This window comes from Ischnura elegans, chromosome 8 (genome assembly GCF_921293095.1).
Source record: "Ischnura elegans chromosome 8, ioIscEleg1.1, whole genome shotgun sequence".
Classification (NCBI taxonomy): domain Eukaryota; kingdom Metazoa; phylum Arthropoda; class Insecta; order Odonata; family Coenagrionidae; genus Ischnura; species Ischnura elegans.
Window position 1 is genome coordinate 61,933,106 of NC_060253.1, and position 26,725 is coordinate 61,959,830.

At 38.0% G+C, this 26,725-nt stretch overlaps 2 non-coding genes across 2 annotated transcripts; one reads left to right on the top strand and one right to left on the bottom strand.

The window, feature by feature from the left end:
• Nucleotides 1–11,951: 11,951 nt before the first annotated feature.
• Trnak-uuu lies at nucleotides 11,952–12,024 on the top strand. The gene has a single exon. It is a non-coding gene; the product is annotated as a tRNA-Lys (tRNA).
• Nucleotides 12,025–13,310: 1,286 nt separating this feature from the next.
• Nucleotides 13,311–13,383, bottom strand: Trnar-ucg. The gene has a single exon. It is a non-coding gene; the product is annotated as a tRNA-Arg (tRNA).
• Between the last annotated feature and the right edge of the window lie 13,342 nt (nucleotides 13,384–26,725).

The following is a 26,725-nucleotide window of genomic DNA, read 5'->3' on the forward strand; positions in this document are numbered from 1 at the left end:
ACAGTAACCAGGCCTTGTAACATTATAGCAGAAACACGTTTTCATTATCCACATAATTTTATTATTGATCGACCTAGGTTTCGAAAAATGATGTAATTTTCTAAGCAAATGAAATGAGTTGTCAAAACCCAGGTCGGTTTAATAAAACTCCATCGACCATATGGGCAAGTTTATGTCATTATGTTGACTGTTACTCGGATCCACGAAATATTGCCATCTACTTTCATGCTTTAGTGTGTGCGGAGAAAAAAGTTATTTTCAATCTATCCCTGATATCTATACAAATAATATATAAAAGAGAATGTCTGTCCGATATGTGTTATTATACGGCTGAATGAGTTCCAACCAAAGCTATGGTTCATATATGAATCTCATGGTACTAAACCCCCTAGTGCTACTTTTAATTACGTCCACGCGACTCTTGCAATAAATAAAATAAATCCTGCCATGCGACCCTGAATTCAAAGTTCTAAGTTTTCCACTTCTATGTGTACTATCCTTCGCGAGCAACGCCGAGTGACCTGCAGGTAAGTAATACTAGCGGGCATGTCTTGGTGTAAATCCTTTATTATAGGAGTTGAAGGAATTAAAACTTAAATAGAAACTTGAAATTTTTACGTGGTGGAAGGGCTCCATATTATCAATAACTATTATGGTGGCGTAATAGCCAAAACCGGAAATAGAATTTTTATAAATATTTTGTGGAAGTAGCAAATTGTCTGTTATTGATAATAAGAATTAAAACGTTGCTGTTCAAAAATTTAATTCATTTCATTTCATTCATACATTGCTGTTCATTTATGATGTTCTATTATTTATGACAAAGGTTTAATTACAGAGCAACATTGTCAAGGTGAAAAACCTTGAAACACATTGAATATGTTTCTCTGTAATGAAACCATGGTCGGAAAGAAACAGCAAAGTTTTTACTCTTTCAACTCTTACAATAAAGGATTTCGACCAAGTCACACCAGCTACAATTATCTATGAGGCACCGTGCAAGCCACCACCAGGGTGCGTGGCATGGGGTGATTCCACACTAGCCATACAGCACTCATCCTAGCCTTAATAATCAGCGAGATGCGGTTAGACCAGAGACTCAGGGAGTGCTGTGGGCACGATCATGCTACCATGCAATTAAAATAATATATTAGTAATTAGAATACCGGTATTACTTATATCATGGATAGAGTTAAAATCTCTACTATTTCAAAAGCACACAATTAATATTTTTCACAGACACAATAACAAAATTACTACTTATGAAAATTACAACATTTTTAATCGATGCATTATAAGTGATTCCCCCAAAGTCGTCGAAACTTGATGATTTCCAGGAGATATGTCTGTCGTCATTCATAAGTGAGAGAGGTGCCAAATATTCGCTCGGCGCCGGTGTTTCAGAGAAATTGCGTCTGGCAAGCGTAAAATCGCCGTCGGACTTTCCGCCGAGTGTCGCATTTGAAAATGCAGATGATCGCACACCGCCGACGCACCAGCGATTCATCGCGTGTTCGCTATCGCTTATTCGCTTTACGCCCACGGCTATTTGCAACATTTTCACGTCCTTGCACCGATATATAGGATTGCGGACACGCAACGTTCCTCAAGCTAATCACTTAGAATCTCCTCGGTAGGCAACTTCGGTGTATGGCTTACGTCCATGATAAAATATAAACAAACGAGCGATAACTTCCACACTTTAACGTATAACTCGACCACCGACCATGATTTCGGCAGTGGCATGACATTCTCAAGAGTGACCTTGACAATGACATAGTGTGAAAACTATGGTCGGTAGTGGAGTCATATATTATATTATGGAAATCACAATTCGTCTTTTATATTTTATCATGAATATATCGCATTTCCACCACAACAAGACTGAAATTATTTCATACGGACGGCTTACTGTTGGTAAGTTTCATTAAAGAAAAGTCCTGGTGACACACGAATCAATATTGGAGGTAAAACTTGAGATCGATCATTTTAAAGACATCTAAACACTCACTAACTTTCAGTGGCACGGCCACCAATGCCCGAGCTGGGTTTTGGCATCATCAAGAAGTGACCTCTACCTTTTTCTATCTCCTTCTTCCTCCACTGTTCCTTGCTATTTCTGCATCCCACCACCTTATCTTCGGTCTTCCAGATGGTCGACTTCATTTTGGTCTCCCATTGGTAAATAGCTTCAGTATTTGTCAGTCCTTAAAATGTATCTGAAACAACTCATAAGTTATCCCCGAACAAATGCTGTTATACAGTTGTATTTGTGAAAATATCTGATTTCCTAATAATTTTTTAATATCCAGATTTGAATTTCCTTTTAATGGTTCTTTCTCTGGACTTAGTTCTCGAACAGAACCATTTTTCTGACCTTCCAGTCCGTTATCCACGCTTTCGCATTCTACGGAAGGAACACTTGGCGAATTATTGTGGGTTTTATTTCTATTTTGGTACTTAATGATACTAATTATAATAATCATCATCACTGGTCAACAATCCTAAGATTGGTTTGACGCCGCTCTCCACTCAATTCTCCCAACACTTGATATTTTCACACCTACGTATTTCTTCTCTTTCACATATTTCTTTACCTGTTCCATATATTTTATTCGAGGTCTTCCTTTTCCGTTCTTTCCATTCAATTGTCCTTCAACGAATGTCTTCATCAGGCCATCATGTCTAAAGATATGGCTGATTAGGTTGGGTCATCTTATTTTCACGGTTTAACCACATGTGCGAAAGGCCTGCATGCTTTAGTGGATACATTATGTAAGCTTTGCGAGGAATATGGCATGAGGATTGATAAAAAATGGACCAAAAATATGCGTTTTTATAAAGAATCGCGAAGTAGGAATGCGAGACTAAAGATAAAAGTAGGCTGGCACAAAATTGAGGAGGTAGAGAAGTTTAACTATTTGTGTGGAGGAACGCGGCTACAGTTCCAAATACGTGAAGAAGAGAATCGAGTTAGCGAAGGAATCGTTCATGAAATAGGAAGAACCGATTAGGGAATTGCTATGTAGAAACTTGGAGGGAAAGCTATTGGAGAATCTGATCTTGAGTATAGCGCTTTGCGGTGCGGAAACATGGACACTTTGGAAGAAGGACGGGAAAAAGAGGCACTAGAGATGTCGATTTGGAAAAGAATGGGGAAGGTGAAGTGGAAGGGGAGGAAGAGGAACGACGAAGTGCTGGATATGGTGGGAGAGGAGAGGAAGCTTCTTGACGAGATACGGAGGAGACAGAAGATTTACATGGAGCAAGTTATGAACAGGGAATAGATGATGAAAAATAATTAGAAGGTAGAATGTTGGGTACGCGAGTGAGGGGAAGGAGAAGAATAGAATTTTTTGATTGAATGAAAGGGGTTTGGCCATGTTGTGGCCTGAAGAGAGATCTACCAGTTGGTAGGGGAGACAGGCGAGTATGATCGGTTAAATGCTCCGTGTAAACCTACGTTTACCAGTAGAAAACTTCAATAATAAAAATAATAATGGTTATAACTCATAACTTTGCCAGGATTAATAATGGAATATATTTTTCTGTGTATCAGAAGGCTATATACGGAGCACAACTTTTTTTCCAATTTTATTGTAGGCATTACTCCAAAAATTCCTAGATTTATGATTTTGGGATGCGTTTCTAAATTTCTACTGGTAGCTGTATAGGTGCCAATCATTTTCTCAGATCTGGAATGGGAACACAGGGATCCTTGTTGTAAATAAAATAGTTTCGCAGTAGAAATCGGCCATTGGTTGGTAAGATGCTGTATTGATTGCATGTGCAGGAGAGCACAGTATAAGTTAAATTTCAATTCAGGTTCCGTAGTGCATTTCAACTAGGTTAATTATGTGGCCTTGATGGGAGTAAGGTGGAGAACGCGTGTGTTTATATTTAGACGTGATTTATTTACGCGAAATGCTGAAACGCCTTTCTGCTTTAGCTTTCTAGAAGTGCGGGGCTCACTAATGGACTAAGAGTATTTTCTTTCGAAGTGCCGGTAGAGGACATTTGAAAGAAGCCATTTGGGCAAACAAGGCTTGGGTTCCATTTTTATTAGTAACATATATCGCCTTGCTGTATTTAGAAATGAAATAATAATTGTTACGAAATATATCTGTTATGAGGGTGAATTACCTAAGGGTTATGTAGGGTAGTGACGTTCAGCATCACAAAAATACTAATGCATTTTACATAATTACCGGGAGAAAAAGTTGTTCGTCTAAACCTACATCTACGTACTACCCCGCTATCTGCCCAAAAGAAGTACGTGGCAGGGGGTGTTAGGTCACCAGCCCAGCATGTATAAAAAGAAAATGCTCAAACATAATTACGCCGTCATTCATGGTTCGGGAGAAAAACAAATTTCCTCATCTCTCCGTTCGGAAAAATATCTCTCATAATTTATCGCTCCTTTCGGGCATGGTAGTAAAGTGGGGCTCTAAGATGATGCTCTCCGTGTCGATCCTAAAGATATCTATTCTCAATTGTTCAAGCAATATAAGCCTAGCGCTTAGCCTCCAAGTTTCTAGCAGCTCCCACGGTAATTTTTTTTAACCTCTGGTTAACGCTATCTGTACGCCCGTAGCAGATTTTGACGAATCGCGTGGCTTTCCTTTGTACTTTATTCAGTTCACGGATTAAGCCTTTCTGCGCCGGATTCCATCTGCCCGCTTCATGTTCAAGGTGTGGCCGGACGAGTGCGAAATAACACCTTTCTCTTAATTTCTCATCCGAAAATCTTCCCACAATGATGGAGAGACCAGTAGTAGTCGAAAGGCGCCTACCTCTTAACACTCCATTTTCCAAATTATGCAGTTCTGATATCCCGGCGAGAATGAACTCAATTTTGGGTGAGACGTGAGCGGAGGCATACTTCAGAAAATTTGAGGAAGACTTCTATGTTAGCCGGCTTTACGTGTTGTCTTTATGTGACGCATGTGATTGATATCGTTTGGTACAAGGCAAAGATAGTTAGAAAATACCCGGTTCTATGGAAGCATTAAGTGGACAGAATTTTGGAAAGCAAACGACATGAACCCTTTACAACTGGCGCGGTTTTTTGAGACATTAGTACCGGCGTGGAAACATACAATATCCCCAAATTATTTATTTAATTTCTGAATAACTACTGATATTTTGTCAAAACCACCGTGCATTTTTGAAAGTTTAAATTGTTTTCAACAGTTGCAGATTTTTAGATTTTCATATTTTCAATATTTCATATTTTTAGAAGAAACTTTTGGATTTTTTTGCGAAAACGTAAAATCATATTTAATTTTCTATTCATTCAGGTCCTGGGAACTCATAGTTCAGCAACGACATAACTTAATGCATGCATACTGCATGCTTAATGCATAAAACGTAATGCATGTTTCTGAAATTCTATTCTATATTCTATTTCTAACAGCATACAGTAGTATAGTTTGTTATTATACGGGACGTTTTTTGGACGGTGTGGTGTGCATGTGGGAGTCCAAATGCATGCTGCATGCTGGTGATTGATCACCCCCTGCCAAACACCCTAGAGGTGGCTCGCAGGGTATTATGTAGATGTAGATGAGTACAACAAAATGCTAAATAAAGTAATATAAACCACTTCACTTCACAATGGTAATTACTTCAGTGCAAAAAAACGAGGTATCTATCTATAACGCAACTAATGGCGAGGGGACATACCGAGTCCCCAGGTCACTTTGAAAAATGTTTACACTTTTTAAGGGTGAGATAGACTGACAAAAACCAGTTTGGTGGGAGGGAGGGGAGTAGTCTTGAAGCTAATAAGTAGCTATGCGATGTTGCCGAATCAACCTGGAAGTAAACAGCAAACTTACCAACCTGGGGATCTACCATCACCCCGCGCCAGCAGTTATGGGTTAAGTAGTTTCTTAACTGGCCGCATTCAGACGCTAACGAGATTTGCGTTAATTTTTTCACCTTTGTACACAACTCCGCACCGACAATAGTCTGTGGAATATTGCGATGCCTCCCATCTCTTCTTCTTGAATGATTTATTTCTTGGCTGTAACCCTGACCATAATTTCTAACTTACCACAACGGTTCCAAAGATTGATTTAATACTGGAGAGACGTTTTTCAATTTAAAAGTAACAGACGCAGGCGAAATGCAGTGGAATGACATCCTATAAGTATTAAAAGAAAATAAAGATGGCACTTTTCCTCAGGTTTATTTCAAGTACGACGCGTTTCAACCATTAGGTCAATACTTGATAATAGGGTAGTTTCCTTCATCGAAGAAAACGAAAGGCATTGATTGCGATTCGTTACTCACCATTAGTGTATTCATAATATACAAATTATTTGGTTTTAGAAATACCGGTTTAGACGAATGGCAAGGGCCAAATTTTATCCTCATTTGAAAAAGGCCAGATTGGCGCCCATGCGATGCCACTCCACGTGACGTCACAGGGACCTAGTTTCTACACGAGAGGATAGGAGTTATACATCGTCTGAGGTTACCAATGCATGCAAGAGGCACAGAGCTCAGGGGAACATGTCTCAATAATAACCTATTAAAACTGGCTAAGGTCGGAAAGTTTTCTTCGTTTGATAAGGTATTAATAAACATTTTTTAAGCCAAGCGCTACCAGATAGCATGGTACTCAGCTACCCGCTAGCATCCTGCGTCGTATCAGCGCTCAGAGCCTCTCCAAGGTCACCTCACAAGGCGGGAGGGGGAACCAGAAATGCGTCACACGGACTTTTTTCCCATCATTCCTACTTACGCGTCGCGTTTTCGCGCGCTTGAAAATTTTCACTTTTCATTTAATCGCGAAAAATAGATATCGTCATTTAAAAATCTAAAAGCGTGAAATACGTACTCCAGTAGTAATAATCTTTCGATTTAGGCAACAAAAAAATAATAGGAAACCACCCTATTGTACATTGTACTTGATGTTGACCTAACTGTTGAAACTCGTTGTACTTTAAATAAACCTGTGGTAAAGTGCCATCTCTATTTTCTTTTAATACTTATGTTTTTCAATTTTTTTTGACATATTTAAGAAGGATTTAAAACGTAATTCTCCCGTAATTTTTAGGACATAAAATTATCGTGACCCACGATCTACACCTGAGCTGCCACGCAATAATCATTATATAGCCAAATTTATTCAACCTTTTCAGTAATTCTTGTAATTTTATCTGGAAGGAAGAAGGAAAATGTACATAGAAAACCGGTAGCCATACTTGACTGTTCATTTCAATTACGATAGTATTATAATTTGCATTTTCAAACCTGTGGAACATTAATTCCCGTATAAAAAAAAGTTAACGCTATGCATTACAATTTTTGTCAGGTAATTATTTATATTAGCGAGCAAGAACGAGGGTAGAGCATCAGGTTTTAAATCTGAGGGTGTTGTGTTCAAGACCTTTGTAAGACGAAATGTTTAGGAATCTTTAAGGTTATTATAAATGATCTGAAATGCATTTTTATTTATTTAAATTTATTATATTTGAATGCATTTGTATTTTTTATGTCTCTTTAATTGTAAACTGGCAAGTAAGCAGTATGTGGGCAATTTACTAAACAAATAAAAATAAATGCTATTGATTAGAAGGTATCCAATCCTGGGATTACCATCAAAATTGATCTCCGGGATCCCGACAGAGCCAAATGATATTTTTATGGAAAATATTATCTTTGAGGAGAATAACTTAGCGCCCGTGCGCGTGACAGCCAGCACAATTTCTTGTTACATGCAGTATTTGGGATCATATGGTAAATTTTCGTAAGCTGACATTATAGCTCATTAATAGATTAAATTTCTTGCTTTCCGCTATTTGAACAGCTGGGGGTTGTTGAACCATTTCCTCGAATTTGAATAAAGTGCTACCGCAAGATGCTTTTTCAAGATAATCAACGCTAAAGCGCGCATTGCATGGCGGGTCTGAAAAAAATACCTTTCAAACGGCGTTATTTCCTTTCAAGTGGTTTGGGTAAACGGTCTGGAAATTACATTTGCGTTTTTATGTGACTCAAGGGTGGACAGAGATAAATAATATAACGCACGAAACACGCGTGTTAGAGTGCATGTCTTGGGAGTGATCGATATTTATTCGCTCAGAAGCACTGTGCTGCAAAGACTTCAAATACAAAATTTTATGTGCAATTTTGTCGTAATGATTTTATGCGCTCGGGTTTCGACCCCGGCCAAGAAGATAAAACTTAACTTTCCTTGTAAGTCTTAGCCTAAGTAGTCGAAGTCCGTGGTCTTTCTACAATGTCATTACAAATTTAATTTCACTGATGGGGTAACTCAGTGGTGTATTTTAGACTGAACAAAATATCGGTGATCGTTTGATATTCCGTAAAAACTTATTTTTTGCGTATACCAAAAGTAATGAACCGTAATCAAAATAGCGGCAATGTAAATAATAGATCTGCTTCAATTTATTGCTGACATTTAAATTTACTGACGTAAAGTAATCGATTTTTAAAGCAGAAAAAATTCACTGATGGCTATCTTTCATTGAATGCTTTAAATTGATTTTTTTTCTGAGTGCTGGACAATTAGATTCCTTTACAGTGTATATTTCAAAATCTATTTGATTGTAATTTTTGCGATTGTGTAATTAGGAAAACAGGGTCAAATTTCCTTAGTTCCATGTTATTTTCCTCATTATATGATATAATTCTAGCTCTTTTATGCCATTATTAATTTTATTGCATAAATAAGGATTTACCATCTGCAGACGGAATACATTTTGATAAATAGCAATGGGGCTTACCATAATTTTCCGACTCCCGTTACTGTTCACAGCTGGATTACAGTTGAGTGCTCAGGTCACCGATTTCCTATTCTGGGCCGTGTGATATCTTTTCGCCTATATTAGTTTCTGTTTATAGCAATTCCTTTAATGATGTTTTGTAATTTATGCTAATACCTATCCACTAGTCACCATCACTAGTCACTGATCAGTGACCAGAGATCGCGAGAACTGGTCTACTGTCTTCGTCAAGCCATTTTTTCTTTGGTCATTCGTTCTTTTAGTATTTTTAGTAAGCTATTGAGCTTCACAACGAATTTATTACATTTAACCTTGAAAAGTTGAAATGATTTTTATTTGAGATATCATGTTTAATGCCAAGAATGTTTGCTTTTCTCATACGATGCCTCTAGGACCAAATTTTCCCTCTGTCTCTGATCACAACTTGATATCTACGTATCTCCTTCGTATTTATATTGTTTGTTTTATTAGCGTAAGAGCAAATCGTGTTGAACAAAAATGGAGTGGGATATGTATAATACGTGCTATTGAACTGTCCTTTATTTTGAATTCAAACATATGTAGTAAATTTCTAGATCAATGAATCTTAACTGTTTATCATTACAAGGTAAATACTGTTCATTGCGACGCAATTAAAAGCAAAACAGTAATAATAGAAATAATTCACTATGGCTGAGCAATAACCAAAATCTTAGAGTTTAAGTTGATACCCCAATTTCCGTATTGTTATGGGAAATGAAAACAGTCAATGGAGAGAATACTTTTAAACGAGCTTTATTGAAATCATGACAATTTTCGATCGAAAAATACGATATGAAATTAAACGCTGCCGCCCGAGTCAGACAATCAGAGCCATTAGATTCAACACGTGATCTCGGGCTTTGCCATTTTAATGTTGTTATTACGTAGAAGCTCATCCACGCTCTTGTTGATATTCGTAAACCTAACATTTGTAATATTGACTACGGTTACGGTTGTTACTGTTTTGGAGTTGTTGATGAGGTGTTGGGTTGGGTTAGTACTATTGCAATAAAGGAAATGTTTAAACAAAGGAGGAAATATTTATGCAAAGAAAGAAGCTTCTTACATAACGTGTTGTTTTCATCAGCTATTCCGTACATTTCCCCTCGGTGAAACAATGTTAGAGCAGCTTTAATTTTTGTAACTTCTCGCGTGTGTAATACGGGAAAGCTTGCGTTAAACAATTTCTTTTTCGATGTTTCGTCAGATTTTTCCTGTCGATTTGCGGTCAGTCATTTGATAAATCACTTCATGCTATCCCTGTCTCATCCCTCGTATATAGCATCCAAAGGATGGATAGAAAGAAAGGGTCGCTGTGCTACAACAATGCTTTCCCTCAACAATAGGGAAGGTCTTTTCTCGTGGTTCAGCCCAATTGCTACCAACCCCTCAGAGATGGACCGAAAGGGACGCGTGTTAATGGTTCGAGGATGATAATAGAGATGTTAATCGTGCACTCAGTTACTACACGTGTTTCCAGGATTTAGGAAATGCCTTTTTCCCTTTCTTTTCTCAGGCGTAATGCCATTGTATGGGACGACCGAAGTCGGCAAAAAAGGCGTGCTTTCTGTCACATTTTTATGCGCATCTTCATGATCGCAGGGTTTTATGATGGATGGGCGTGATTTATTATTTTCTCATATATTTTCCCCATTCTCCATCCGTATGCCGGCTGCATCTTGCGGTGAATTTGAAGTTGGCATGGAACGTGCATCAAGATCAGGGCCTAGTCGGTTTGGTATAATGTGGATAAATGAGCATAAGCTTTGGTACAGTTCTGCGGCGTTTCCTTTACATTCACTACGAAAATACATCCATATTTTATACTGCATTGATTTGCAACACCACATCTACATACCATCTAGCAAGCTGCCTTGATAGGCTTTTGGCGGTAGATGTCAGGACATGCTATACGAGAGCAAGTAAAAATTTACTAAAAAGTAAAAAAAAACACGTTTTTTACAAAGACATTATTAAATGCATTAAAAAGTAAAGAATTAGCTTTTCTTCTCCCAGAGGATGCTGATTGATTTTATAAGAAATGAGTATAGAAGAGCATGATAGGTGAATAAGGATCGGTAAGCAATATTAATATCTACCGACTGTCTGCAAGGTAAAGCAAGACACCCGAGTTTGAAGAACTCTATCGTCTAAACGAAGCAATCAATTTCAATGCGACGAAAACTATTTGAAAGAAAGTTTACTTCTACGTTGGATCATTTACTTCATAAATCTTCGGTTTCATATCATTTCCTGTTCTTAATTTTTCTTCATAAAAGTATTCATTATTTGCGCGTAAATTTAAGTGCTCAACTTCGAGCACTTGGTATTCCCGTAGTTTTAGTTCCAATAACTTGAAATTTTGATATAAGAAAGCCAGATTTAGTATTAAAAGTTTGCAGAAAACAAATTTTTATAGAAATCAAATAACATGCAAGTATTATTTACATCGCCGTCCAACCATAGCGTTTGGCTTGGGTCGGAATGTGGGGATAATGGCTCCGAGTTCTTCGTTAATATTTTTTGGGGGTTCTTTGGAGGAAAAATTTAAAATTATAACCAATTTTGTGAAAAAAGGATGGCGAAAGGCGGCCTCTTGTGGTCTACTTGAAAATGCGGCTAAGGAATAGAGATAGAACATTTCTATTGATTTTTAGTTCCACAAAAGATGCATCAATGGCGGCTGCTTTGCAGAAAATTTATCATTTTAGCGTAAATTGAAAAGTAAAAGTTTTGGGTCGCACGGTCTGATTGATTTTTGAGGCTAGGGTTTTGGATATATCGTTAACCTTGCAGATGCAGGTGAAGTAGTCCTTCTGTAAGTAACTTAACAAGGGGTACTTTATCCAGCGGTTTTTGGATTAAGAGACATCGCGGAAATAGCTCCAGTACGGGCGTCAAGGGTTTTTGCATGATGGAAAATATCGTCGAAAAGTTTCGTTTCTGTTTCCCTCAGCGATATGAATAATCTGCAGGTATTTCCTGGGTTGTGCCCGCGTTCATTATTAGCGTAAGAAATTTAAATCAGCTGTCGTTCACTTAGGTAAGTGCTATGGGGAAGCAGTCAAGAGGAAAACCATCACTGTGGGGGAGGTTTTTGCTGGTTTACGAGCCGAAAAATTGTGTCAAGACATAGTGGTTTCAATCTACCTCAATTTCATTTTCGTACGAGCCCGGGTAGCTCAGTTTGTAGAGCATCAGACTTTTAATCTGAGGGTCCAGGGTTCAAGTCCCTGTTCGTGCGATAAATTTTATTTTAATGATAATATCGCGAATAATATTGTTTTTCTTGTCATCCCTATCGGTGCGATCGGCAACTAAAATTCTAGTAAGCATTTTATGTGATTTACCTTAATATTTTTCGATGATTTGAATTTTTTCACAATTACCCTTATAGATATATCTGAAAGTGTGAATCTCCTATTAATTCTTTGAAGTTATGTCTTAATGTCCATGCGCAATGATATAGTGGCTCACGTCCTGGTAATTAGTACTAAAAGTATGATTCTAGTGCTCTCTTCTGTTTTATGAGAGAGCCATGCGGCATAATAAATGTTATAAAAGTGAGCCAAAAATTGTGTAACCGAATACAAATGACTTTTTGCTCTATAGAGGTAGTACCTAATTAATTTTGCAGTGTAGCGCGTTGAAACTCTTTTACCAATGTGGTGACGTCTGGAAATTTGGACCAAGTTTCTTCAACAGAGGAGACCAAAAATAATTAGGACCTAAAAGAATACGACTCGGGCAGGATTACCAGCCTATGTTTAAATTAGCTTCTACGTTTGTAGAGTGCTTCCTAACACGTATTTCACTTCGTAGCTCAGTATAGCAGGTGCACTGAATTGTTGAGGCCTTTAATTTGTAGAATTCCATTATATGGTTGGAAGGAGATTACTTTGCTTTTCTACAAAACACACACTTTATTGCCGACTTGTTTCGGTTACACTGTACCATTTTCAAGACTAGTTTTCAAACTAGTCTTGAAAATGGTACAGTGTAACCGAAACTAGTCGGCAATAAAGTGTGTGTTTTGTAGAAAAGCAAAGTAATCTCCTTCCAACCACAGTATAGCAGGCTTCGTACCTTAATATACGAGGTACCTCCATTTTGTGTACTCACACGTTGTCAACAAGGTTCTGTTTCATTTGTTCCGGTGTATGTACAACATATACTATTCTGTATGCCAGCAAAAGTTACCATTCCTTGCAAACTTAATGGTTTCCTCATCAAAGCGACACGACTCGCGGTAATGCGTATAAACCTCGCTTAAGAACTGCTATTGCAGTATATTAGTCGTTGTGTTATGCAGATGAAAAGGTCATAATGTTGGTTCGTTGAGCTTGGCGATTATCTATATTTTAAGCGAAAGCGAGTCTTAATTTTATAGCATCTTGAAAAATTGAATTTGCTTAACGACTAATGTATATTTGATAAAGAAATAGAATTTGGTGACGTCTATAAATTTGGACGAAGTCTCCAAGAGTGAGGATTATCTCTGAAAAAAATAATTGGGGCGAAAAAATAATTCGACCCCGGCAGGATTCGAACCTGCAATCTTCGGATCCGAAGTCCGACGCCTTATCCGTTAGGCCACGAGGCCATATTACGAAATCGCGTTCGTAATGCAGGGAACTGAAAATATGAAAATTTCCGATACAAAATTCGTATTTCCGTCAAGTATTTTGGTAGTCACCTCGGTAAGGTTACCACATATATATAGGGGAGGGAGGAGTTCACGAGGAGGTTACCTTCGAATTCAGTTTGGGAACACGTTAAAAGAGAGCGCTGCTGCGGTCACATCGATCCATAGCTTTTTTGCTTAAGAAGACGCACCGGACGCACCAGTCCAGTGGCGCCTACTCCATGGGGCCTGAGGGGGCCCGAGCACCATCAAAAATTCGTTATGGGTGTGAGGAAAGTATGTGTCAGGCTTGTCGATTTTCCCCGGAGAGTCCAGATATCGAGATTCGAGTGATCAGAGTTGTAATATTGATCATATGACTCTTCTAAAATGCTTAAAAAACTTAAAACTCACTACTTATAAAATTTCCTGGGGCAAGATCCCCGGTTTGGGCCCCCCAATATTTTTTGTAAGTCGGCATCGCTGCGCACCACTCCCGCTTAACATGTATGTCGTCTTTTTTAATGAAATATTTCTTGTATTAACCTAATAAAATTTGTGTACGAGAAAATATCGAGGTAATTTTTTTTTAATTTTAAGGTATACGCAAATGTAAAAAAGAGTGTCTTTCAATAAATTATAAAATTTCAAGAAGTTGGTATCAATATTTTTGCATGTAAATCAGTGGATATCCTTACAAAAATTTGCAGTTAGCCGTGAAGTGGGATACAACTGATGCTTACGGGTGGCGGGGACGTCCCTTTAAATGCTATGGTGACATGGTCGTAGATGGGAGGGCAAAATATATAACTACTACTGCGAAGGCCCTATTTTCTCTTTACAACTTATCAGTAATCGTTAAATACGTGCTTAAAACTAGAGCATAAAATGCTCTATTAATTATTTTTAGAATTTCAAGTTAGAAGGTGAGAAAGCAAATTAGCTGTATTTTGGAAGTTCGCATAGCAGCATTTGAATTCCATTTGTACCTATATTGTATTCCTGATTGCAACGCATGGTGACAATGAAAAGAATGCTTGTCGTAAATGCTATTACACATGTAATGGCCGAGAAAATACATTTATTATTTGTTTTAATTTGGCCTCTTAGCCAGAAGTTTGGGAGTTTTAGAAATTACGATTTTCATTTTGGACTAAGAATAAAATAAAAAGTAATTTCTCATGAATTAATCGATTATTTTGTCAAAAAAACGTACTATCTAAGCAAATACAGAAGAAATTTTCTGTAGAAATATGAAATTCTCACTCATATTTTTTTCTGTAAAAGAGTCCACGTGAATATGGACTTCTTTTGCTTACCTTTTCTTAGAATGGCAAATGTGATGATTTTACATGGGATCATAATCTCGGCTGTTGTGATTTAAGGTCGAGCAGATTGGGAAAGGAAAACGTGGAAAAATATTACGGAAGACAAACGGCTAAAATTATCTCCTCTGTTTGATGAGGATTTGTCTTTTTCATTTAATACCAATATTCGAGGATGGCTGTTATGGTGATACCCAATTTTATCAGTCAACAGTAGACTGTGGTTTATTGAAGTCTATCTATTCGTGCTTCACATGAACGAGTCGTATTACTCGGACTATGCAGTTCTTTCCAGCCGCATGACTGTACGTTATATTTATTGTTCATTTTTTTCAAATTTTAAATTCCTCGTTAAAAAGTTAGTTTTACATTCTCTCTTGGATTCAGGCCGCATAAAAATGCGGCCTATCGCCACAGAGTATATTACTTTCCGCAATCGGATTCAACTCCGAAGTATAGAAGGGCGTGGGAATAACGATTAAAATCGAGAAATGTAACACAGATATCCTCATTTTAAATTCAGTGAATCAGCCTTAGACGTGATGGTTGCGCATCAGAGAATGGTATATTTGAATACTCGCGTCTTTTAACATGCTTAGAACATGGCTGACGAGCGCATTCCGCATTACAAAATTTAAAGGGAGAACATAGCTTTTGTCCTCTCTGTATACTCTGTGCTGTCGCCTTGTCCATGACTTTGAAATGATTTTAACTGAGAGCAGTATATCAAGGCCGAGGTTGTGTTGGTTGTAATTCAGAAAAGAATGGAATTTGTCCCAGGCGTCGGGTTGGCGAAACATTCCCCCGTTGCGTGCGACTCGATGCAAATGATCAACTCTTGGGTCCCGTCTCGCTTTTGATGGCGCACGGATATCTTCCGTTACTTTCTCTCCATAAAAACAATTTTTCGAAGGGGAAAATAATTTTATCACCACTAATATAGGGAACTCCATAATCACCAAGGTACTTACGCCAGATAACTGATCTCATTTATAAGTTTGTGAGGCGTGGTGATAGCATATTGAGTGGACCTCTTGACTGGTAATTGAAGCGTTCAAATCCTAATTATAAGGAAGGCTTTAGGACACCTCACCCAAATAAATTCTCGAAGTGCGTGGCACAGGTTAAGGAAATGGACCCCCCACCCTCAACGTTCAAACAAAGTACAAACGCCTGTGGCTTAACGACGGCTGAGCTCTACCCTCACCTATCTCAATCAACCTTCAGACTAAATATATATTTGAGTGAAATGTTTGAATATGCTCACGGGTAAAATAATCGAAGCACATTCACTCTCGGTATTAAGATTTTAACGGGAAGTCATATTGAAATTGTTTCAACCATTTCACTACAGCCTTGTTTATATTAATCATAGATTTTCCTACTATTCTAAAAGGATATTAATCAGCGAACTCTAAGAAGAGCTTTTGTATAAAAGAATATTTATCTAAAAAAGTTAATTCTTCATTACCAATTACGCAGCATTATCAGTATGTTTGGTAGTCAACATTGAATGCTATAATTTTTTATTAAATATTTATTTTTTCATTAATGGAATAATTGTATAATCTCAACACTCACATTATTTTTTACTACAGTTGATGATCGTTATTCAAAATATGCATTATATATTAATTAAAAAAATGGTTGGTACCTCTGCACCAGATTTGACATTTGTCGTTGCAACCACAATACATTCATTAAAAAATGATGTTAATGGCATGCGAAAACTTTCCTCCGAAGAAAATTGATCATTTGACCCCCAATTTACGAGAATTCTGATCTAAACGCTGAGCTGCGGAGTCAGATTAAACCTTTAGCAATATCTATTCTGCTCTCTGTGTGCTTACCTTCCTCTTCATTCTTCTCCGTTACTCTTTTCACATGTTCTACCTCCTTTATTCTGCGCTCATGAAACAGGTAAGGTACTTACTATATATCTGTGGACGAGAGAGCATTCGTGAGCTTTCCAAGTAATGCCATGCTTTTTGACTTGGCTTTCGTGAACGTGAACTTTCATGGTTAGCTTTCGCCAAGGCTGCGTGGTCCCTAAATTTTCTTTGAGCCCTTTTAATAAGAAAGGTTGTATGTGAAGTCGCTTTCAAAAGTCTTAGGACAATTTTTCTCGCTCCACTTCTGCTTCTCTTTTCCTTTACACCTTTCGTTGTCGTTGATTATGCACTGAAAATATTTCGTTTGTGCGCTTAATGTAAGACGTTAGTTCAGTATTAACCAAGGACAACAAAAGGAGTAGGGGAATCTAAATTTCCTCGATAAGCAGAGGTAGCGCCTCAAACTTTGTCCTAAAACTTATGACAGTAAATTTGATATGCGACGAGTCTCTGTGTACTGTCGCAACATGCCGTCCTTACGACACGTTGTCATGTACGCCATGTTGTCATTTACGACATGTCGTCATGCACGACATGTCGTCACTGTAGTTATCCCAGACCCCAGCGTGCCCTTGCGATACCTCCATGATTCACCAGGGCTTTCCTCGAGGGTCGGAAAATCCTTAGCCCATCGGCCACTTGTGCTTCGGTTAGGGGTTGAGTGAGGATGGCCCTCGAATAAAACATGAATGGGGAGGTTTTGAATCCAGTTTAGCCTGTGGAGGGTTCATGCGCATGATTCGAGAAAGGGATCGCTTAAGACGCGCACGGGGATTATCCTCCGGGAGGCTGTGGGGAGCTGAAAAAACATTTCGCCCCTAACGTACGCGGGCAAGTTTTGCAGCGGGGATATAGGGAGGATTAAAAAAGGATAGGAGCGAAAGTCACGCAATCCCAGTTGGGGTCGAAGGGGAAGGAATAGGACAGCATGAAGGGCCGGAATGGAAAAGGAATCAGTTTAACATTTTTGCCCTTCGCTAGGATTAAAGTTGAGAGGGATAAAGGGATGAGTTCGGATGCAAGTCCTTCCGAAAGCTCGACGCTCTCAGATGTGCATAAAAGTGGGAGTGAAATGTGTGGCATGGGTAGTTCGCATGAACGGAGTTTTGCAGGGGCCACGGGGAGCCTGGGCCCTCTACGTAAATGGTAATTTATCCGGAAAAAGTACGAAACAATAGAATACAACAACAAGAACAATACAACAACATTTGGTTTTTAGATGGCACCAGATAGACCTACAGGGCTGGGTGAAATACAGGCCGAGGAGTGTTTGAAATACAAAATACCTTTGACTTGGGTATTTGAAAAACAAACTGCAAAATAGTACTTTAAATACCCTTTAAATGCAACACATTTGTCTGAAAACTAAGAGATCTTAAAAAATATAACCTGTCTAAGCACGGTATGGATAGTTGCAAACATGAAGAGAACGATTCTAACGAAAACAAAGTAATCTCTGAATCATAATGATGCAGAAATGTTATCAGAACCACTTCAAAAGTATTCTAAAAATGTATTTTTTATTTTTGAATGGAAAAATACCAAGAGTCTGTATTTGAAATACAAAATACAAGATAAAGTCAGGTCGTGTAATGTATTTCAAATACGTATTTTAAAATACTGTCCATCTCTGCCGACATGAGAACTTTACAATTTAATTACATTACTTTAATCTCTCAACCATTTTCATCGGGGACATTCTCTCAACCCGTTTGAAACAATTTTCCCAATATATACTCGTAGTTTAATTATTACAAGGAGGAAGATTAGGGCGTGGTAAAGGGCGGAGAGAAGCCTATTTCATCGACTCTAGAGAATCCGAAGAGACACTTTTTTCGTCATCATCGGCCGCTATAAGAAACCCTATCCACCTTCGTGACCCCTTTCCTCTTCCACAGTACATTTACGAGTAAGTACAATGAAAGCAAGAGCATCAAAAGTTTAAATAAATTTTAGTCTTAGATGATACTTAAAATACTGCTTTCAGAGGCTGATCTAAACAAATTTTCCAGGGGAGGTTCCCGGTTCACTGGGGGTATTTCGTAGCTCCTAAACACCCGGCATGATTGCCCTTTCCCTTACACCTTTCGTTGTCCTTGATTATGCACTAAAAATATTTCGTTTGTGCGCTTGAAGTAAGAAGTTACTTCATTATTAACGAAGGACAACAAATGGAGTATGGAAAACTAAATTTCCTTGATAAGCAGAAGTAGCGCCTCAACCTTTGTCCTAAAACTCATGAAATTGCAATAAATTGTATATGCGATGAGTCTCTGCGTACAGTCGCAGAGTTTAAAAACATTTTTTTAAAAGGTTTTAAGCAGAGACTCGTCAGAGAAGTCATTGAAATATCTAAAGAAGAGGAGAACAATTTTAACAGGGACACCGGCATAAAAATTAGCCGTACTTGGCAACCCGTAATAAGAAAAAACAATCAACAACATACTCCTCCAACCTCCCGCTCCCCTCCCCCCCACCAGCTGACACAGATAACTACATAAAAGAATTTAAATTCCCAGCTCTTCAGAATCCCTTGAGAAAGCGACCAACATCGGTCGGGAAACGTTGGGGCCACCCAAGAATAGGGTAGTTTCCTTCATCAAAGAAACCGAAAGGCATTGATTGCGATTTGTTACCCACAATTACTGTATTCATAATATACAAATTATTTCGTTTTAGAAATACCGGTTTAGACGAATGGCAATGGTCCATTTTTATCCTCATTTGAAAAGGGCCAGATTGGCGCCCATGCGATGCCACTCCACGTGACGTCACAGGGACCTAGTTTCTATAGGAGAAGATAGGAGTTATACATCGTCTGAGATTACCAATGCATGCATGAGGCGCAGAGCTCAGGGAAACATGTCTTAATAATCACCTATTAAAACTGGCTAAGGTCGGAAAGTTTTCTTCGTTTGATAAGGTATTAATAAACCTTTTTTAAGCCAAGCGCTACCAGACAGCAAGGTACTCAGCTACCCTCTAGCATCCTGCATCCTATCAGCGCTCAGAGCCTCGATCAAGGTCACCTCACAAGGCGGGAGGGGGAACCAGAAATACGTCACACGGAGAGATTTCCTTACCCGTCGCGTTTTCGCGCGCTTGAAAATTTTCACTTTTCATTTGATCGCGAAAAATAGATATCGTCATTTAAAAATCTAAAAGCGTGAAATACGTACTCCAGGAGTAATAATCTTTCGGCAATAAAAAAATAATAGGAAACCACCCTTTTGACGCGGCGGCATAGCCCAAAAGTTTTTATTCAACATGAGTTGTCAAGAACATATATTTGGATGCTTGCAGTACCTTTAAAATTTATAAGTGTGATTGCAATGGAGGGGGAGTTGCAACGTAATACTGTGGATAGCAATGATAGATGGAATTTGAGGAATTTCTAATTGTAAGTAGGAAACTAGCATCGTAAAAATTAACCTTTTTTTAGGGAAGAGAATCTTCTATACCCTAACAATCGTCCACAGGAATAGGTCGCAAGCTTTATCGAGAAGTTTGTGCAGAAGGAATGAGTGAGTTTTGTTTCGTGAGTATGGACTGGGAAGATCGGAATGATTTCCCTTGGCATGACTGGCGGCGTTGTGGATGTTAGCACAAAGATCTTTGTTATTCCCCGTTTGATTTGGGCCTCCATTGAGCCTTCCAGCTATCTTTGCTCAGGGTATTTATTCGCTAAAGATAATTTTCTTTCGTGTAGCTTCGTGAGTGCTCTTAATTTATTTTTTGTCCCTTTTCAAAAAATTACCTGCGTGTATTTTGATTGGTTCCAAGAGGTGCGAAATTGTGGAAATGTCTGATTCGTTCTACATGCATGGTGTGTAGTATTAGCCTCTGTAATTGCCCTCTGCGTATCTCATTTTGGGTGAAACTATTTATATTGTTATAGGAACTGTTTATGCCTATTTGCTTGAAACAGTTAAAATCCTATGAATAGTTATGAAGCACTGCGACTTTATCACATGAGATGTTTGCGCATGCTTTTGTAGTATTTTGGTGCTATATGTTATTTTTTTTCTTCGTCATGATGCTTGGTCTACTTAATTATTGCATTATATTTTTCCATTTTCGAAATTATTGTTTCATTTTCATTTGTTTCCCAAAACTTTCGTATGCATTTTTGTCGAAGGGGATATGGCTATGCGTATACCGCAGGATGCTACCTCGTTCAAGTATGCGTTGCTTAGAAATAGATCATATAAATGATAATTATTCAGCCTATTATTTAATCTGGTAGTATTCCCCTATACGAAATCTGCCCCTTCGTTTTTGAATTGGCTTTTGCATTTTTCCATGAATAATCGTTAATTTTCACACAATATTCTTCCTGGGACCGTTTTTATCTCCACTTTAGGTTCACTATCAATCAGGTAAACTGTTGCTTCATCGCGATTATTAATTGATGAATATTTTATTAATGCTACGGCTGTACCTATTTAGAGTGTCTGGTTTAATAATTTCGTGCCTAAAAACATTCTATTGCATAATGGCTTCACATTTCATTCAAGGGAAAATATTAGCTGATGATGGTTGCATTATGAAATTGAAAGAATAAAATTTGTAAGGTTCACTAATATATTTAAATAGCACGACCCAGGTCTCGTAATATTATAAATTTCAAATATCATCTCATGAATCAGGTGGTGTCCAAATCCACGGAAAAAAGCTTTGTGGAAACGTAATATATTTGCTTCTTCTTAGGCCACCTGAATGAGAACAGACAAAATGGTCATTCCGAATAGTATTACCTTTCCCTAGAAAGTTCGACAAAGGAATCAAAACCCTAATTCTTTCGGAATTGCTCTGTGGAACGGAAAAGCATTGGTTTCGGTCAGTGTCATAAAACCAGGAATCGGTAGCGATTCACGTCGGAAGCACAATGAAACAGAGATCGATGGGGGTTTAAAAAGCTTCCGATATTGGTGCCGCTTCTTAATTCGCGCTGACCGACTGCTGGTGGTTGCAAAGAAGGGATAACATACCGTGCATCCGTATCCGACGGAAATAGCAGTGCCCGCTGCAACCCCTGGTGCAGGGTTCAGGGTTCAATCTGACCATCTGGCAGTGTAGGGAAAGAGGCACCAATTTCTGGTCGAGTCACGGCTTTGTCACGACGAAAATTCAGAAATGAACAGGATAAATTACAGAAAGGCGAACTATGAACAAATAAAGTGACAATGTATATCTTTTTATAGATTTTTACAATATTATCATCAGGTTTTCAAGTTTCTTGTATCTGTATTGTATTGTATTTTGTATTAAAAATGAAATTGATAGAAAAAATTCTTAATTTATTTTCATTTTTTCTATGATCCGAAAATACATTATTTTTATGTAGTATAGATTATAGATGGGCATTAAAAAAATACACCGCAGCGAACGAATGCAGCGTTGGCACGTCCTGCGCGCGAAACTTTGCTTCCTGCAAACCGGCATTGGACCGGCGCGGCCCCGTTTGGCAACATGACATTAATAGAAATTATTAACATTACAAAATATAAATATTTTTTATAGATTATGGATCGTAGAAAATTTTCAAATAAATGAAGAATTGTTTCTATCAATTTTATTTTTTCTTTCGGGGTAAACTGTAGGACAAGATAGTGTTTAAACATTTTCATTATTTTACAACAAAACACGCGTTCTTAAAATACGCAAAAGCCATTTCATTAATCTAAATTATTGCTTACAACTTATTGTGGAAGATAAATGTTGTAGACGTGGTATTTTTCCCTAGGTTGAGTTACAAAGTTCATGAAGTTGACAAAACGGCTAATTTTATTATGGTGCGCGGAGTCATTTATTTCTCTCGCGTGTTTTGATTTTTGAATTTTTCACAATATTAAAAGTAAATCAGAATTAAGGATAAAATTTCCTTAAAAATGATGGCTTATTCACTATTATGACATGCACTGAAGTCCAATTATAAATATGCAAAGTACAGCGGCACATCATTTTGACGACGACAGTAGTCACGGTGATAACTTTACGGGAGTCACCCGCAATGCACAAATAGTGCGAAAAATCCACAGAGAAAAAAATCACTCGCCTTGACCGGGATTTAAATTAAAGTTAAATTTTCACAGGGAAGAATGAAGCCTCGGCAGCTTGACTGGCTAAAGCACTCGGCCGGAAATCGAGATATCCGGGTTCGATCCCGGTTGAATGATTTTTCTCTGTGGATTTTTCTCATACCTTAATTTTATCCATTACGCTTCGTTCATTTCGTAATGTGCAATGTACATTTGATAATTTAGCACTCATGTAAAGCGGTACTTTTATTGAATACTTCCCTACTGATAGCTGCACTATGCACTGTCGTTCCGCGCGTGATCAGGCCTCTCCCTCTCTCATCAGTCAGCTATCCCAGTGAGGAATCCCTGGCTGGACCCGAGCCGCCCATACAATTTCCCCCCTTACAGCTCCAGGCCGTGGAGAATCGGTGGTCTTCCCTCCCAAACCACGCAACCAGCTCAATATCGCATGACGCGGCGAATAGATTACGCTCCGCCGAATCCCCTCCGGAACAAATGAACGCTAGAATAGCACTCTCCCCCCTCTCCCAAACCACCCGCGAGGACAAGGCCTTCTTATTATTATCCTATTCCATCCCCTTCCCGATCACACAACACGCATCCCATATTCCCTTCATTACTAGCCTCACCGTCCCTATCCCCTCCGCGCCGAATGTTTTTCAAAACCTTTTTTTCTGAGTCTCCACGCAAACCGAGCACCTGTCCAAGCGATGCAGCTACCTTCCTGGCCACCTCGACGATGGGACATGGTTTCTGGTTGTGATGGGTCGATTGGACACCGGGGGTGCCTTCTTTTGTCGCTTTTTTCTAGCAACCGAATGTAAAAACTCGTACGCCCCAATTAATGTTGTGCAATGCCAAATATTTTATTACAGACATCGATTTCTTTTCTTTGGCCTCTCTTAGTTGATTTTTGTACAGTTTACTTCTGTTTGTATTTTTATTTAAGTATTGTAAAAAAATTGTGAAAATATTACGTGTCTTAATGTACACCAATTTATTGTAGCCATTATCATTAATAGCCCTGAAAAAGTTCCAAGAAATGTATCGTAACGTTGGCAAAAAAGTTGCTTTACATTCTCAGATCTATACTCCGAGACTTTAACCATCCTTTCGAATATCAATCAAATCTAGATTTTTTCTTTCCTTATTTTTCCAAAAATGTATGAGGTGTCATGCCAGATTAAGTTCCCTAAAGAGGCCTCCTTTGGTCACTTTCGCGATTGGGAATAGGTTTTAACGGAATAGAATTAATAGAAATTCAGTTGTCTGAAAAAAACAAATTTTGGTGAAAAACAACCGACTTTTTAAATAATTACTCGTGAACTGCGTGACCACACTTGTGTTGAAAGAAAACAGGGATGACAAATTAAGGCATTGAAAATTCAAAGTTCAAGTTATACAAAGATCAGTAGCTAACCGCAACATATATTCCCAAATACCACATGCAATTAGTTATGTGGAGCTGAACTGAGGCGAATAAAAGATCGATTTCAGAATATGGAGTATTCTTCTCTTCAAAAAGTGTTTTCAGCTTGAAAGTACGTAAAAAATCGTACATATAATAAACAGTTCAGTCAATCGAAACTTGAAGTGAATAATATTTATTTGCCATTATTTTTTAAGTGGATTTTCTTTCTTGTCCTTCAAGACGTTGCTACAATAAACGAAGTATATTGAAATTTCAAAATATGCTCTTCTAATTTTGCCTAACCTAGTGCTGAAAAGGTAGGCTTTTCGCGCTGTAATATCTGGTCAGAGAATTTGTAAATAAGCGACATTGTACAGGATCTAATGGCGATACTAAATTTAGCATATGAAAAATATTGATAATACTGGAAAGAAATGGCGTAATTGAAGTCAAGTCACCTTAGGCAAATGAAAATTTTCGCTAAGTTCTGTTCAAATATCTGGTTCGGCTCTAAAAGCTGGAACCTCGATAAAGTAGTAGGTGATGGCGCAAATAGCAACAATGAAGAGGATTCATTTTGAATTGGGAAATTGCAGTTGATCCCATTTAAACGTGTACATTAATAGCTATTTTTACCATTCCTATCATACAAATATAAAAAGTGTAACAATTTTTGTATTGCCTGCAATTCTCCTATGACTTTTGGATTATACCTCAAAATTAAGTGCAGCATTTAGCTTCATCTAAATCTCCTTTCATCTTCAATTGCTGTTGGATTCAAAGCTTTTCTTTGAAAGTTGTCCTATTCCGCGAATTTCTTTCTATCTTTTGGGAGAAGACTCCAAGGATGCCCCTCTTTAAGTAAACTGTCGGCTCAGATGACAGCGGAGTCTAAACAGGAGTATTTTTATCGGCTCGAGGTATATTTTTCTCTTTGGTGAGAAATTAGGACGCAAAATGAGATGCTATAGTGCGAACAGCTTGGGTGATGCCGTCTGGTTTAACATTTACAGGAAGATCTTCCTGTTGAGGTCTTGTGAGGATTATATTCATCCTGGTCTTCTCAAAGGATTAACAAGTTAACTTTTACCTCCTAAATCTATCTCGAAAGGATGAAGAACGACTAGGCTGAGAAAGATTTGCCGCAAGCTAGTAGCCTTGGAAAATCCGCGGTATTAGGGTTTCCATTCATCGCTTACAAACTGGGAAGGTGAACTATGGCAAACAGTCGAGTTTCTTCAATGTCGGAGACGGTGAGGGCTTTAAATATCTGGGCCAGTTTTAAATTTGTTTATGATGGTTCCTTTTCGGTGTTAGACGTTCTGAAAGCTTTCTCTTACATCGAGACGCAGTAAATAACCGTGTCTTTTTCTCTTGTATATTTTCGCTGTCTGAATAAATGCGTAAACATGAGCCAAGGTGAATTCCAAGATGCTTAAGAGCTATAGGAATCAGATAATTCCGTTCTTCATACCTAGTGTTCCCTTAAATGCTAGGTAAGTGTTTTCATGAGATCGCTCCTTATTAATATGAACTCAACCATTTAAGGTTTTAGCGTTTGATTGAAGAAAGATAAAATTTGTTTATGGAGCCTTTAAACATTTGGGATTTGTTTAGGCTATGAGAGGAAATACAATGGAGAAGATGAAAATGAGCTGGTGTATGGCGAGTGCAAAAATATACAAGGAATAAAATGAATTAATCTTGGGGTTCATGTGCCAAATATTTGTTTTCACCGATACGTGGTTTTTCTATAGTTTATAAATTAATATGGATCTTGAATCCGCATTTAATGTCACCGCGGAAAAATGTACCCAATACCTATCTCAAGTATTACATTGGCTTGATTTTTGATGAACCTTGAAGTATAATTAAAAAAAAATTAATTTTCGATCCACCAAAAACCGCACTATAATTTCTTTTAAAACGAGGTTTATAACTTGTACACAATTAAACATAATAGAACATCCATTCCCTGGATAGGGGCAACATACCCAGGAGTTCTCGTACTCGCGACCTTCGGGTAGGCAGGCAATCCTTTACTCTGCCGCCACAATCCAGGTCATTAAGATGATAGCTTTTATGTAAAGTTGGAAGCCGGAGTATCTAAATTACGTAAAATTTTGAAATTAGTTCAAATTTATTTCATTATAGAAATAGTTAAAAGTGGGTAAAATGAAAAAGAGTAGAAATTGATTTTATAAATAATAGTTGAAATTAATTATTCTAATATTTATAAATAAGAATTTTTAGTGGTAGTTGCATATTTTTTTGAAGTTCATTAGTGTTTTTTGTTTTTACTGTGCTCCTTATCATTTTTAACTATTCCTACTGAATCTTGTGAGCACAGATTACTTTGCACCGACAGTAAATAAGGGCCTGGAAAGAAAAAATAGACAATAAAGGAGAGAGTAAAACCTATTGACCTGATTTCGGAGCGTAAATAAACTTTCGCCTATGCTCCCTTTCATTGGGTTGTTTCATGGAGAATCTCTTCATATTACCACGACCGTTCAATGTCATCACTTTCCCGCTGAGTGTTGATGCGTCCCATTCAAAGTTTCGCGGTCGCCCGTGACGTGCAGTGTTCCTCTTCCATCCTAGCCCTCCAGGCTTTCTCTTAAAAGCCCACAACAAACGAAGTAAATT